The 16180-nt window shown below is 46.4% G+C and overlaps 1 protein-coding gene and 1 pseudogene across 1 annotated transcript in view; both read right to left on the reverse strand.

Annotated features, from left to right (window-relative positions):
• The window catches only part of LOC112631324 (anthrax toxin receptor-like), a 724187-nt gene that overhangs the window by 104027 nt on the left and 603980 nt on the right, over positions 1-16180 (reverse strand).
• Positions 10832-14940, reverse strand: LOC112631693 (annotated as a pseudogene).

Here is a 16180-nt window from a genome sequence, read left to right on the forward strand (position 1 = left end):
GAAGAAATGTATGTGTAATTTCATGAAGAGCTTTATGTGATCCTGGTGAAATCAACATAACTGTTTGTTAATGCCTTTGGAGTTTAGCCAATGTGAACTCAAGCTAGCGCCTGTCATCCTTCCTCATCCCTCAAGGGAGGAAGTCATATGTTAAGAAGGTGAGCTCAGAATACATCAGAGGGGAGGGTCCCTCCACTCTGGCCACCCACAGGGACCCTCCCAGGCTTTCTGTGTTGAACAGTGATAGCAGGGGCAGGCAGAGGGAACTTTGCCAGCCATGCTTCCATGGGCCACTCCTGCCCTGCCTCCTCCTCTCCAGCTGAGTTGATCCCCCAGGTTTGGCATCAGTCAGGGGCTCCTCACCCTAGTGAAGGGAGAAAAGGGACACAGCCCTTGATCATGCAGGTGGGCTGAGTTACAGGTGGGCTGCCTTTTTAAATTTTAGATTCAGGGGGTACATGTGCACGATCGTTACATGGGTATATTGTGTACCGGTGGAGATTGGGCTTCTAGTGTACCAATCCCCCAGATACTGAATGTTGTTTCCAATAGGTAGTCTTTCAACCCTCATCCCCCTCCCACCCTCTCCCCTTTTGGAGTCCACAGCATCTCTTATTTCCATCCGTATGTCTCTGTGTACCCACTGTTTAGTTCCCACTTATAAGTGAGAACGTGCAGTATTTGATTTTCTGTTTCTGAGTTAGTTCACTTAGGATAATGGCCTCCACCTCCATCACATTGCTGCAAAGAACATGATTTCATTTTTTATGGATGCATAGTATTTCATAGTGTATATATACCACATTTTATTTATCTGGTCGACCATTGGTTCCATGACTTTGCTATTGTGAATACTGCTGAGATAAACATACTAGTACAGGTGTCTTTTTTATATAAAGATTTCTTTTCCTTTGGATAGATACCCAGTAGTTGGACTACTGAATCATATGGTAGTTCTAGTTTTAGTTCTTTGAGAAATCTCCATGCCGATTTTCATAGATGTTGAACCAATTTACATTTCCACCATCAGTATATGAACGTTTCCTTTTGTCTACATCCACAACAACATCTGTTGTTTTTTGACTTTTTAAAAATAGCCATTCTGACTGGTGTAAAATGATATTTCAGTATGGTACTAATTTGCATTTATCTGATAATTAGCGATGTTTAGAATTTTTTCATGTGTTTGCTGCTTGTATTTCTTGAGAAATGTCTGTTCATATCCTTTGCTCAATTTTTAGTAAGATTGCTTGTTTTTTCTGTTTAGTTGTTTGATTTCCTTATATATTCTGGATATTAGTTCTTTGTTGGAAGCATAATTTGCAAATATTTTCTCCCATTCTGTAAATTGTCTGTTTACTCTGTTGATCATTTCTTTTGCTGTGCAGAAGCTTTCCAGTTTGATTAAGTTCAATTTGCCTATTTTTGTTTTTGTTGCATTTGCTTTTGGGGTCTTTGTCATAAATTATTTTCCTAGGCTGATAGCCACGCTTTTCCTGGTTTTTTTCTAGGATTTTTATAGTTTCAGGTCTTGTTTGCATCTTTAATCCATCTTGAATTAATTTTTATTTATAATGAGATAGGAGTCCAGTTTCATTCTTCTGCATGTGGCTAGTCAATGTTTCCAGCACCATTTATTGAATAGGGTGTCTGTTCTTTCCCCACTGTTTATTTTTGTTAACTTTGTCAAACATCTACTAATTGTAGGTATGTGGCTTAATTTTGGGGCTCTCTATTCTGTTCCATTGATCTACATATCCATTTTTTGTACTAGTACCATGCTGTTTTAGTTACTACAGCCTTGTAGTATAGTTTGAAGTCAGGCAATATGATGCCTCTGTATTATTTTTTTTTTTCTCTTACAATTACTTTAGCTAGTTAGGCTTTATTTTGTTTCATATAAACTTTAGAATTTTTTTTCTAGTTCTGTGAAAAATGATGTTGAAAATTTGACAGGAATTGTGTCATATCTGTAGATTGCTTTGGGGAATATGGTCATTTTAACAATATCAATTATGCCAATCCATGAGCATGAGATGTTTTTCCATTTGTATCATCTATGGTTTCTTTCATCAGTGTTTTGTAGTTACCCTTGTAGGGATATTTCACGTCTTTCATTAAATGTATTCCTAGTAGGTAATTTTTTTTAGCATGGCTATTGTAAATGAGATTGAGTTCTTGATTTGATTCTCAGCTTCCATGTTATTGGTGTATACAAATGCTACTGATCTTTGTACGTTGGTTTTTATCTGATGAAACTTTACGAAAGTTGTTTATCAAGTCTAGGAGTCTATTGGAAGAGTCTTTAGGGTTTTCTAGGTATACAATCATGTCATCAGCAGAGATAATTTGACTTCCTCCTTTCCAATTTGGATACCTTCTATTTCTTTCTCTTACCTGATTGCTCTAGCCAGGACTTCCAATACTATGTCAAATAGGAGTGGTGAGAGTGGACATTCTTGTCTTGTTTCAGATCTTAAGGAGAATGCTTTTAATTTTTCCTCATTCAGTATGATGTTGGCTATGGGTTTGTCTTATATGGCTCCTATTATTTTGAGGTATGTTCTTTTGATGTCTAGTTTATTGAGGATTTTTATCATGAAAGGATGTTGAATTTTATTGAATGCTTCTTCTGCATCTATTGAGATGATCATATGATTTTTGTTTTAGTTCTGTTTATGTGGTGAATCATGTTTCTTAATTTGCTGTCTTTAACCATCATTGCATCCCTGGAATAAAGCCTACTTGACTGTGATGAATCTTTTTGATGTACTGCTGGATTTGTTTTACTAGTATTTTTGACAATTTTTGCATGTACATTCATAAAGGATATTGGCCTGTGGTTTTATTTTTTGTTGTGTCCTTGCCTGATTTTGGTATCAGGATGATACTGGATCCTCATCATTATTTTGGAATAATTTCAGTAAGATTGATACTAGCTCTTCTTTGTACATCTGGTAGATGTACAAAGCTGTGAATTTATCTGGTCCTGGGAAATTTTGTGTGTGTGTGTTTTGGAAAGTTTCTTATTACTAATTCAATTTTCTTACTCATTATTGGTCAGTTCAGGATTTCTATTTCTTCCTTGTTCAATCTTGGGAGAGTTTATGTTTCCAGGAATTTATCAATTTCCTCTGGGTTTTCTAGTTTGTGTGCATAGAGGTGTTCATAGTAGTCTCTAATGACTTACAATATTTCTGCAACATCATTTATAATGTCACCTTTGTCATTTCTGATTGTGCTTATTTGAATCTTCTCTTGTTTTTTCTTGTTTACTCTAGCTAGCAGTCTGTCAATTTTGTTTATCCCCTCAATGAAACAACTTTTTGTTTTATTGATCCTTTGTATCTTTTTATGGAATCAATCCCATTTAGTTCTGCTCTTCGTTATTTCCTTTCTTCTCCTAGTTTTGAGTTTGGTTTGTTATGTTTTTTCTAGTTCCTTCAACTGTGATGTTAGGTTGTTAATTTGAAATATTTCTGTCTTTTTCATGTAGGGATTTAGTGCTATAAGCTTTACTCTTAATGCTACTTTTGCTGTTTCCCAGACGTCTTGGTATTTTATGTCTCTATTTTCATTCATTTCAAATAATTTTTTTATTCCTGCCTTAATTTCATTGTTTACCCAAGAGTTATTCAGGAGGAAGTTGTTTAGTTTCCATGTACTTGCGCAGTTTTGAGTGTTCCTCTTGGTATTGATTTCTAATTTCATTCCACAGTGGTTTGAGAAGACACTTGATATTATTTCAGTTTTTATTTTATTTTATTGAGCTTTGCATTATGGCCAAGGAAAGGATATGGTCAATTTTGGAGAATATGTTGTGTGCAGGTGAAAAGAATGTATATTCTGTGGTTGTTGGTAGAATGCTCTATAAATGTTTTTAGGTCCATTTGGTCTGTAGTCCAGTTTAAGTCCAGAGTTTCTTTGTTATTTTCTACCTCGGTCTGTCCAGTGATGTCATTGGGATATTGAAGTCCCCCACTATCATCATATTGCTATCAATCTGTTTTCTTAGGTCTGACACTATTTGCTTTATGAATCTGAATGCACCATTGTTGAGTGCATATATATTTAGTAAAATAGTGTTGTATTGAATGCTTTATAATTATATAATGGTATTTTTGTCTTTTTAAATGTTGTTGGTTTAAAGTCTGTGTTATCCAATATGAGAATGGCTACTCCTGCTTACTTTTGTTTTCTGTTTGCACGATATATCTTTTTCACCATTTTACTTTGAATCTGAAATTAACTTTAGCCAGTAGATTGGTCTCTTGTATGCAGCCAGTGGTTGGGTCTTTATATCCAACTTGCCTCTCTGATCTTTTAAGTAGATCATTTAGGCCAGCAGTCCCCAACCTTTTTGGCATCAGGGACCAGTTTCACAAAAGACAATTTTTTCACAGATGGTAGCAGGGAATGGTTTCAGGATGAAACTGATTGACCTCAGATCATCAGGCATTAGATTCTCATAAGGGGCATGCCACCTAGATCCCTTGCATGTGCAGTTCACAATAGGGTTCACACTCCTTTGAGAATCTGATATTGGCATTGATCTGACAGGAGGCAGAGCTCAGGCGATAATGCTTGCTTGCCCACTGCTCAACTCCTGCTGTGTGGCCGGATTCCTAACAGGCCAAGGATGGGTATCAGTCTATGGCCTGGGGATTGGGGACCCCTGATTTAGGCCATTTACATTCAAGCTTAATATTGATATGTGAATCACGTTATAATGTTGTCAGCTAGTTCTTCTGGAGTTTCAAATTTGTAATTGCTTTATAGGATCTGTGAGCTTTGTACTTATGTATCCTTCCATGATGGTGAGTAGTGCCCTTTAATTTCCACGTTTTGAATTCCTTTGAACATTTCTGGTAGGACCAATCTAGTGGTGACAAATTCTCTTAGCACCTGTTTGTCTGGGAAACACTTTATTTCTCCTACATTTGTGAAACTTAGTATGGTGAGATATGAAATTATTGGCTGGCAGTTTTTTCCTTCAGGAGGCTAAAAATAGGCCCCCAGTCTCTTCCAATTTGTAGGGTTTCTGCTGAGAAGTCTGCTGTTAGTCTAATGGGTTTTCTTTTATAGGTAATTTGATCATTTTGTCTAGCTGCATTTAAGATTTTTTTCTTATTGCGGACCTTGGATAGTCTGATAACTGTATATCTTCATGATGTCCATCTTCTACAATATCTTGTAGGTGTATTCTGAGTTTCTTATATCTTGAAGTCTACCTCTCTAGCAAGATTAAGGAAATTTCCCTGAATTATTCCCCTGGATGTTTTCCAGTTTGCTTACTCTTTCTTCTTCTGTCTCAGGAATGTCTATAAATTGTAGGTTTGGTGATTTTACATAATCTCATATTTCTTTGTTTTTTTAAAGCTTTTTTCTTTATTTTTGTCTGACTGTGTTAATTCAAAAGATCAGTCTTCAAGATCTGAAAATTTTTTCTTCTACTTGGATTATTAAAGTTTTTAACTGTATTTTGAAATTCTTTAAGGGTATTTTTTATTTCCAGAAGTTCTGTTGGGTTTTTTAAAGGTATTTATCTCTTCCTTAATTTCCTGGTTTGTTTTCATGGTTTCTTTGTGTTAGTTTTCAACTTTCTTTTGGCTTTCATTGACCTTCCCTGAAATTCATACTTCTAATTCTTTATCTGTAATATTTTAGTTTTCATTTCAGTTGGAACTTATTGCTAGAGAGCTAGTGTGATTATTTGATGTTGTCACAACATTCGATCTTTCATGGTGCCAGAATTTTTACACTGGTTCCTTCTCATCTGGAGGAGTTGACACTTCTTATTTTTTAATGTATTTTCATTTATGTGTGATATTTTCTCTGTTATCCCCCCTCCCTTGAGGGTGTCACTGTAGAGTATGTTGGTAGAGGCTTTGGCTTTTCTCCTGCAGCCTTGTACACTTCTTTTACTGGGCTGTGCAGTTCAACCTGCAGGTCAGTAGGTGGTACTTACAAATAAGAGCTGGCTGTGGCATAAGTCCATGGGTGTGTACTTCATAGTTGTTCACTGAGGTGCTCTCTATAGTTTCAGGTGACAAGCTGGACAGCGGAATGTCAGGTGCCCTGAGCTTCCTGTTCAGAATGGCTTGGGGGAGTGGAAGAGAGGATGCAGCTGGACAGAGCTGGACCCCCTGGCTTTCCCACAAACACCCCCTAGTGATAAGCACAGGCACCAGCCCTGATGGGGGTGTCTGGGGGAGCTCCTGATGAAAGGCACAGAGGTCTCTGTGGTTGATGAGGGGGCTGCACTGGCTCCATGTCCTAGATAGGCAGGAACGCAATGAGCTTCCCTATCACACCCCTGTTCTGGGGCTGGTGTCTCTCAGTACAGATGCACACTGTGGTCTATCTCCAGGCCACAGTGTGGCTGAGAGACATGAAAAATGCCTGTCCTGTGTGCTTCTCTGCAGGAATGGCTTCAGGGTAGAAGATCTTCATTCAGCCCAATGCAGGCAGTTTTATGCGCACCTGTTCTCCAATGTGGTGATGTTCTCCATGTGGTAATGCCACTGCCTCACGGGGAGACGGGGAATGGCTCTGCCTATCAGTCATGTGGGTGGGAGTCATCATGGTGGTGTTGGCTGCTTGGGTGGGCCCAAACTCAGGCCCAACGAGGAGTCAGGTACCAGTGATGTTGGACTGGGCTAGGTAATTCCCAAACTCCCACACGTCTCGGTGACCCACTAGATGGCATGTAGGAGTCCTGATGTGACTGGACCAGGATCCAGCCAGCCCAGAGTTCAGGTGCTGGCTGTGATAGGGAGGAGTGGGCTGGTCTCCTGGAGCCTGAGAACAGATCACAGGACTCTGGGGGCTGGGCATTCCCAAGGGCTCCAGGCCACAGCTGCAATGTTCAGGCATAGCAGGGTGGCTGTGCTGTGCACCTTTCACTCAGGAAGGCAGGACCTTTCAGCTGGGACAATGAGCAATGGCAGTTGTTGGGCTCATGGCCCACTCACACTTTTCGCCCAAAGCTGGATTTTGCTGTTAGGAGCTCAGGAAGGTACCTGAACTTCCTGTTCCCTTCCTGGCCTGGGGCAGCAGAGGTAAGCCTGTGGTGGAAAGGGTTAATGGGCAGCCTCTGGGGATTGGGCTCTCAGAGGAACACTGAGCTGTGGCTGTCATGCTCAGGCAGGGGTGGGCGGTGGCACTGGCAACCTGTCACCAAAGCAGGCAAGTCGTGTTTGACAGAGAGGAGCAGCAGAGGGAAGCCATGCAGAGCATTGTCTACCCACTCCTCTTTACCACAGCTGCGGTATCTGTCTCTGGGGCACATGAAAGTGCCCAGTTTCCCTTCATGGTGGGCAGCAGTGGCTGCACCAGGCAAATCAGGGATGAAAAGCCTGTGGGATCCATGTAGGCTTGAGCAGTGCCTCTGTACCGTCTCCAGCAGGCTCCCTGTGTTCATCTGGAGGCCTGGGGGCTCCCTGTGGCTAGGATTGCAAAGGTCCATGGTGGAGGTGTGAAATTTCAGGGTTCTCTCACTCGCTGACCTCTTCCCTGTGTTATGGAGCCCTTTGTGGCTCCTTGGGGGTCCCAGCTCGGCAGGCTTCCATCTCCTCTGCTGTTTGTGATTCTCATCACGTTTCTGGTGAATTTCAGCATGCTCTCTTAGAGGATCTCTTTGAAGTGCTGGTATTTACTAACTCTTTTGATGCCTAAAAGGTATCCACTAGCTGCTTCTAGCCTGGGCTGTCTTTATTCCACTGCCCCCTCCTCCGGAGGAGCAGGATACTTTCAGAAAACAAGTCTCACATCAGAGCTGCCCAAAACAGAAGTGCACAAAAGGGAACATGGCGGGCAATTTTTATTCCTTATTTTAGACCAGAACTATAAGAACACACTTCTATAAGAGTCCAGTGGATGTCACATAAAGCACCCCTGTAGAGCTGGAAAGAGCCAGAGCAGGTGAGGTTACAGGTAGCCCCACATGGAACAACAAAGCCCACATGAAGCCAGGGCACTTCTCACCCCTGGGATGGCACAGAGAAGGTCCAGGCCTCCAGGGGCACTGCAGGCCTCCATTGGTCATTCAGGGACCTCAATATGCACAGGAAGCTCTACCAGGCAAGAGCATTCTTTTGAGATCAGCTTCTAGTCAGCCAGACAGAAGCAGCAGGGCTAGGCTGGGTGACAGGCATGCGCACCTGCCACTGCCATGAGCTCAGACACAGCCTGCTGAGCTGCAGGGGAGGCTGCAATTTAGTAGCTGTGCATCCAAGAAGGAGTTGGGGGTAGATTTGTGACCAGTGCCCAGTCCCTGCTAGGGTGCCAATCACTGAGGGCAAGGACCCTGGAGCTTTAGCTCTCCTACTGGTTTTCTCAACCTACTAGGGAAGGCTCCCTTGATGGCAAGACCCTGGTGGGACTTTTGGAGGCAAATGTGCACACCTGGTCTGCACACCTGTATTAGCTGAACAGAGGCTTAGAAACAGACTAGACAGGAAAATGTACATGTAGAAGGTTTATTTTGTTAGGGAGTCCTCTGGGGAGCACCACCGTGAGGGAGAGAATAAAGGCAGGAACCAGACCCACATAGGATGTGCTACAGCGAACATCTCCAATCAATGGGAAAACAAATGGCTATTCATTTGCAGGAAAGTGTATTTTAAGGCACCTTTCCTGGGGTCCTGAAACTCCAGCTGTCAACCCACCAGCCCTAGCAAAGGGGCATGGAGGTGATTGGGTCAGGGATTGCCTAGTGACAAGGTGAGCCCTTAGATCCCCCACCCCGCACCCACCACCAGGGGGTCGAGTCTCCGTGAGAGGAGGCATCAGGTGGGTTGAAGTGTAGGAAAGTGTAGGAGGGCTGGGCTGGGCTTTAGCAGCTGAGTCTTCTGACTCTAGCCCAGAGCCCTGTGCACTTCCCCAGGTTGCCCCCTTCCGCAGTCAGGAGCTGAACCACCAGGCCCTCCCAGATGGCTGCTTCACGGTGAAGCTGCCTTAGTGCAGCACTCTGATCATTTATCATTAAAGTGGGCACAGCCAGAACTCCCAGAATTCAATGGGGCCTTGATACATCCTAAGCGTCTACTCTGTGCTAGACCCTTGGTCCTAGGAGGTGGGGACGTCACATCAGAACACTGGGGAGTTTTGTCAACTTTGTTTTATGCTCCTTGGGGATGTGCGCTGATCGCCACGGGTGAATTGTTTTAGACTCACTAACATTTTGTGAGCTTGGCTTGCTTTCTTCACATTGGATAGATTAGGAAACTACAGGTCTGAGAGTGTAAAGCAACTTGCTTAACATCCCACAACTTTTAAGCATAAGAACCAGGAGTCAATGCAGAGCAGCTGTCTGCAGAGGTGTACTGGGCACTCCGTTCCTGTCAGTAAGTGTGGAACCTGCAGCCAGGAGTGGGGATATGGGGGAAGTATCCACCTACCTCTCACAGAGGCTCACAGCCTAGAGCATGTCCTCAGCCTCCTGCCAGGTCATCACTGGAGCCTGAAGGAACCCCTCCACCTGGCTGGCCAGTGGACCCAGCTCTGGGCTGGGGCGAGGCTCCCTCACCACTGCTGGTTGGGTGGACTGTCCTCCTGTCTGGCCTGGGCTATTCCCGAGCTTGCTGCTCAGCCCTTCCCTCCAATCCCTCAGCTCAAGTCTCCAAGCCTGGGCTAGTGGCTTGGGCTCTTTGGAGCCAGGAGCCTCCCCTAGACTCCCACCAGGCGTGGCTGCAGGACTCCTCTGCATGCACTCATATACAACTACACATCCGTAAGCCTGTGTTGAAGCTTGTGGGCCTACACAAAGCTGTGGTTTTCATGCAGTTCCCCTGACCCCTTTTGTGAACACCAGAATTCCCTGAGTAGGCTCAGCATGTGGAGGGAGACAGCGTGGCAGAAGGGAACTCCATGTCTCACCAGGATTCCCTGAGTAGGCTCAGCATGTAGAGGGAGACAGAGGGGCAGAAGGGAACTCTGTGTCTCAAGCACTGCCTAGTGTTTCTGCCTGTGCTGTGCTGGGTAATTTGCATACCTGGTCAGGTATCTATTGAAACATTCATTCCATTTTGTGTTCTCCCTCTCTGTTTCTTTCTTTTTTTTTTTAAATGGCATTGAGATTTTTATTAACCTACCTTCCTGCTTTCTTTTAACATTATAAATATTATAAGCCAAATTATTCTTTTTTTGACCCAGGGCTGTGATAGGAACCCTCTTGTCACAAAGTGGTGGCCGATCTGTGTCTGCTTTTATGCTTTTCTGGCCCCTCTCAACCTCTGGCGGTCACTTCTCTGTTCTTTCTCAGTTGTCCCTTAAGAGTGTATTCTAATCCCTGTGAAACAGGGACTGAAAGTACCAACCTCATTGTTATGAGGTTTAAGAGAAGGCACAGCACTAAGCCAAGCTCTCAGGAAAATTGAAACAATTACTCCTTGCCCTTCAGTACAGCTCCTTCTGTCAGGGGCTGAGGAACCACTGAACCTGTAAACCAAGCACACAGTGTAAGTCCACAGGTCAAGTGAAGGCCTAGATGGTAAAATACATGGACTTTGTGACTTTACTGCTGACATCCAGGTTAAGGAAGGACTGACTTAATGAGCAGTTGCAAGACCACTGAGCTCACGGTTCCCTGTGGCTGTCTCTCTCATACCTCTGCCATGACCAGGGATTAAGGAGGGGCCTCTCAGCTCCCCGGACACACTTGGAATAGTATGAGGGGTGCAGCAGAAGCCAAAAACTGAATGACAAGCCCTGGGGAGTCGATGGGGGATGCTGACCAACCAATCACAAAGTCGGTGCTATTTCCTCTTAAGAAGGAGAGGCAGGGCCTGGGCAAGAACGGCAGCTGGAAGGTGAAACTCAGGCCTGGCTCTCAGTAGCGGTAATGATCAGCCTTGAAGGGGTCATCAGAGGAGATGCCCCAGGTACTGGGCCTGCTTCTCAGTCAGCTTGGTCAGTTTCATGTTCAGCTTGCCCAGGTGGGCTTCAGCCACTGCCTCATCTAGCTTTTTGGGCAAGACAGGAACCCCAATGGGGTACTTCTCTGGGAGGGTTCACAGCTCAATCTGTGCAGTCACCTAGTTGATGAAGGAGTCACTCGTCACAAAGCGAGGGTGGCCCATGGCACAACCCAGGCTGACCAGCTGACCCTCAGCCAGCAGGATGGTGCGGCGCCCATTCTTCAGCCAGTACCCGGCCACCTGGGGCTTGATGGTCACCTTCTCCAAGTGTTCTTGCTGAGCCACTTGACATTGATCTCCACATCAAAGTGTCCAGTGTTACACATGATGGCATTATCCTTCACCTGTTCAAAGTGCCGGCCAAGGACGATGTTGACACAGCCTGTGGTGGTGATAAAGATGTTGCCCTCCTGACAAGCTTCATCCATGGTGGTTGCCTCATAGCTCTCCATGGCAGCCTGCAGTGCGTTGATGGGGCCAATCTTGGTGATTATGATGTGGACCCCAAAACCCCACAAGGCCTGGGCACAGCCCTTGCCCACATTGCTATAGCCTGCTACCTCTGCTACCTTGCCGGCAATCATCACCTCTGTGGCCCACTTGATGCCATCTATGAGGGACTCCCAGCAGCCATAGAGCTTGTCGAACTCACTCTTGGTGATGGAGTCATTGTCATTGATGGCAGGCATCTTCAGGATCCCACTGACCAGCATCCTGTGCGGTTTGTGGACCCATCATGGTCTCCTCAGAAGTGCCTCAGATGCCCAGCAAGAGCTGTGAGTACTTCGTGTGGAAGAGGTTGGCGAAGTCACCCCCATCCTCTAGAATAATGTTGAGCGCCCATCCTTGAATTAAAGTGGCTGCTCGATGCACCATGGGTACTCCTCGTCCTTTTGCCCTTCCAGGCATATAGTGGAATGCCAGCCTTGGCAATGGCAGTCAACACATGGTCCTGGGTGGGGAAGATGTTGCTGCTGGGGCACCCAGGGTGATGAGGGTCTCAATCACGTGTATGGCCGTCTCCATGATCATGTTTGGCAGTCGGCGATGCAGGTGCCCTCTAGTGACTTGGAAGCCAGGTATAGCTCCTGCATGTGCATCCGGCCCAGTATCTCATTCTCCACAATGTTCAGGGCCTTACCTCCCCAGGCAGCTGGGCCAATGTCAACAACTTTGCAGGGCGGTTTGTCAGACAGGCTGGCGGCACTTATGATGGAGACAGGTGAAGGGGACTACACCTTGGTCTGGGGACAGGCACTGCGTGGGTGGCTCTCAGCAGAGTCTCTCTCTCTCTTTCTCTGTGTGTGTGTGTGTGTGTGTTTTCTATTTTACATTTCAAGTGGATGGCCAGGTCCTTGGTATTGCACAGGTACTTGCAGTGTGTATTAGCCAGGGTTATCCAGAGAAATAGAACCAACAGGATATATACAGGTATATGTAAGAGGAGATTTATTATACAAATTGGCTCACGTGATTATGGAGACCAAGAAGTCCAACGGTTTGCTATCTGCAAGTTAGAAAAACAAGAATGTCAGTGGTGTGACTCAGTCTGAGTCTGAAGGCCCAAGAATTAGAGGGGTGGGGGTGGGGCAATGGTGTAAGTCCAAATGCTATGACCTGAAAGTTAGTGTCCCCTAAAGTTTCATATGCTGAAATCCTAAACCCCAAGAGATGGTATGAGGAAGTAGGGGTACGGGGAAGTGATTAGGTCAACAGGGCGGAGCCTCATGGATGGATTAGTGCCTTTATAAAAGAGGCCCCAGAGGGCTGCCTCGCCCCTTCCACAGTGGGAGGACAGAGGAGACATTGTTGGCCAAAAGATGCTAACGATGAACCAGAGAGCTGACTCTCACCAGAAACCTAATCTGCCTTGATACGGACTTCCCAGCCTCCAGAACTGTTTAAAATAAATTCCTGTTGTTTAAAAATTATACAGTTTGTGTTAGTTTCTTTAGAGAAGCCCAAATGGACTAAGATACAGTGGGAAACAGTGGCCTGAAGTGAAACTCTCTTCCAACTTGTATTAAGATGGAAACTCCTGAGAGGTGACACTCAGTGTCTCTGAATGAGGGAGTGGGCAGGGAGGTAGAGAAGGCAGAGGTCAGGAGGTTAGAGATGTAGCTTGCACATCACTGGACCCCCAAAGGGTGTCTAGATGGTGCCAGGCCCAGGAACCCAGCCTCACCATGGCCCCGGGACTGAAGGGCCCATGCAGGCTGGACACTGGGTGGTCGGGGAAGCCAAGAGGACTGCTGACCAGGGGGCTTCTGGACACAGGACTTTGACCCAACCCTGGAGAAGGAGGAGCCCTTTGGGGGTATGTGAAAAACTCTCTAAATATCAAGATTTCCATTTCAAAATTATGAATCTTTTAGATGAACCACAAACCTTGCAAAAATTTTACAGACCACTTGAGAATGTGCCCCCAGCTTGGGGAGTTCACTTCTTCTATCAGCTGGAGAATTTCCGTGGAAAGTGTAAGAAAGTCTGCCTTAGGGTCCATATGGGAGATCCCAGCCTGAGCCTGGCTACAGGCTGTGCAGAGGCAGGACCCAAGAGGAGACCAGAAGGACAGGGCTGTAGTGACTGTAGGTTGCTAGCTCATGATCACAAGGGCAGCCAGGCCTCAGCAGGACCAGACATTGGAAAGCCCACAGGACTCCTGCTTGGGGTCTCCTTCAGGTTGCCCTGCTCCGTGGGCTATGAGGCCTCAGTTCTGCCCCTCCCCTCCCTCTGCACCTGCTCCCTTCTCCCCACCTCTGCCTCTCTGTGCACTTGGCTGCTAGCAGCCCTGCTCGTCCTCTATTCAGAGACCCCATGGCCACGTTACTGGGGAGAGATTCTGATCCCATAGTCTGGGTCAAGCTGTCCATGCCTGATCTGACCACCAAGGTCATACCATACAATCAGGGCTGCTGCTGGACCCTGCACAGGGTATGGGGAAGTTTGAGGGTGTGGCTGTGGGTGGAGCAGGTGCCCCCAAAGTTGTCTCCAGCATGTGGAGGAGCCTGCCCATCTGTCTCCCCATGAGTGGCCCCTGTCACCTTGCTTCCTTCACTCCTGCTCCCGATGCTTCCACGAAGCTGAGCCACATGAGCAAGTGAGCATCCCTCTGCCGCCCTCACTGCCTCAGCACCGCCCCTTCCATCAGGCCCCACTCCCGCCTGCTGCCCGCAGCCTACCCGATGAGCTCAGGTCAGAGACCAGGGCTGGGCCTGGGCAGAGGGAATGAGGGAGTCCCATGCCTTATGTGCAGGAAACGTGGGTCTGGGCTGTTAACAGCAAAGCCATTGCATTTGTCCACTAGGGGCCAGAACAAAGTTCCACACACTGGGTAATTTAAAAAAAAAAAAAAAAAAAAAAAAAAAAACAGGCATTTTTTCTTAATATTGCAGGCGGCAAGTCCAAGGTCAAGGTGTGGGGGTCGTTTCCTCTGGGTCTCACGGAGCCGGGTTTGCTGACGGCCGCCTTCCTCGTGTGTCCTCCCATGCTGTTCCCTCCGCGCATGTCTGTTTCCTAAACTGTTCCTGTAAGGACACCAGTCGTACTGGATTAGGGCGCACCCTAATGACCTCGTTTAACCTTTACAAATCCTCTCCAAACACAGTACAGCTGCATCCTGAGGGAACAGGGGTTGGGACTTTAATATATAAATTTTGGGGAGGACACAATTCAGTGCATGCCAGGCTTTATCAGCAGCACTACCCTCCCTAAGTGGTAATTTCTAAAAGACAATGGGCTCTGGGGAAAGACTCCAACACGATTTGAAGCCAAAAGGCCCCAGTTCTGGCTGGACTGTTTAATTGAGGGTAGTTTGGGAGCCACAGACCCTTGGCCTCTGCAGAGACCACAGCAGTCCAGAGTGAATGAGATTCCGTACAGCCCCCCCTACCCAGGACACCCGGGGGCTCCTCCGTGGCTGCTCCTGCAGGATGAGCTCCAGGCATTTGATGCCATGCTGGGTCAGGACCCTATGGCTCAGGCCAGCCTGTGATACCAGGGGACCTTGGAATCTCGTCATTTCCTCTGATGAGTGAGGAGCCAGGGTAGACCACGTGGGTGCTCTCGTTGTTCTGGGGCAGTGACCCCCTTGCTCATGATCCCTGTGGAGGTTCTGGGGCTTCAGGGACATCCAGGCCAGAATGCCCAGCAGTTCAGCTCATGAGTCCAAAGGTAACCTGGGGGTCTCAAACTCACGGGTACAATAATTGCAACCAGAAATCCTGGTCCATCCTTCCCTATATCCCTGTTTCTGTGGGTGGGTGTGGGCATCCCAGGAGGAAAACTGTTGTTCAGAGAGCAGATGGCCCTGGAGGTGTTTGTTTGACAGCTGGGACTCCATGAAGGAGTCCAAGCTCAGGCTGTCTCAGAAACGGGAAGGAACAAAGTCTGCAGTAGCTCTAACCCTTGGCCCAGGGACAGCAGGCACAGGGGCTGAGAGGCATCTCTCATTGACCCTCCCCCCAGGGTCTTCCTGCCTTGGTGGCCTCAGACTTCAGTGACCAGGGGCCTCCCTGAGGACTGGGATGAAGATGAGAAGGGGGTGGTGTGCCAGTCCATTGTTCCAGGAGGCACATGTGTTACATTTGTTTACTAGGCCGATGGTACAAACTGATTTTAAAACAATGTTTGCGGAGTCACAGAACAAATACCACGGAGCAGCACCTAGCACAGAAGAAGGCCCCTGCCCTGGGCATCTGTGGGAAACCAGGGCCCCAGGTCTGCAGTGACTGGTACAGAAACTCTGAGCTGAGGAGCTAACACTATACCCATCTGCACCTGAGCGAACCCGCCAGGCTCCAGCAAAACCAAACAGGAAACTCTCCCCAGGAGACACCGTCTTCATCCAGGGGAACCAGGATTCTCGTGGAAAATCATTTCCTACTGAAGAGGAGCTCAGAGGAAAAACTCCCAGGTATCTCCCCAAAGAGAGGCAGCGGATACAAGAAACAAGGAGATTCAAGGCCCAGAGAGTAAAGAGAATAGAGTGATCTAAAAGGAACATTGTAATAAGGGTGTATAAAGTGTTCAAAAAAGATACAGGAATAAAACTATATGACCAGGACAGCTAATTATGACAAATACAGAGTTTTAAAAGGACCGAAGTTCTAAAATTCATTAATGAGAAATGAAACACAAACACAGAGTTTAAGACAAAAAGTGGAAATGGCCGGGCGCGGTGGCTCAAGCCTGTAATCCCAGCACTTTGGGAGGCCGAGACGGGTGGATCACGAGGTCAGGAGATCGAGACCATCCTGGCT

The sequence above is a fragment of the Theropithecus gelada genome, chromosome 9, assembly GCF_003255815.1.
Source record: "Theropithecus gelada isolate Dixy chromosome 9, Tgel_1.0, whole genome shotgun sequence".
NCBI lineage: Eukaryota > Metazoa > Chordata > Mammalia > Primates > Cercopithecidae > Theropithecus > Theropithecus gelada.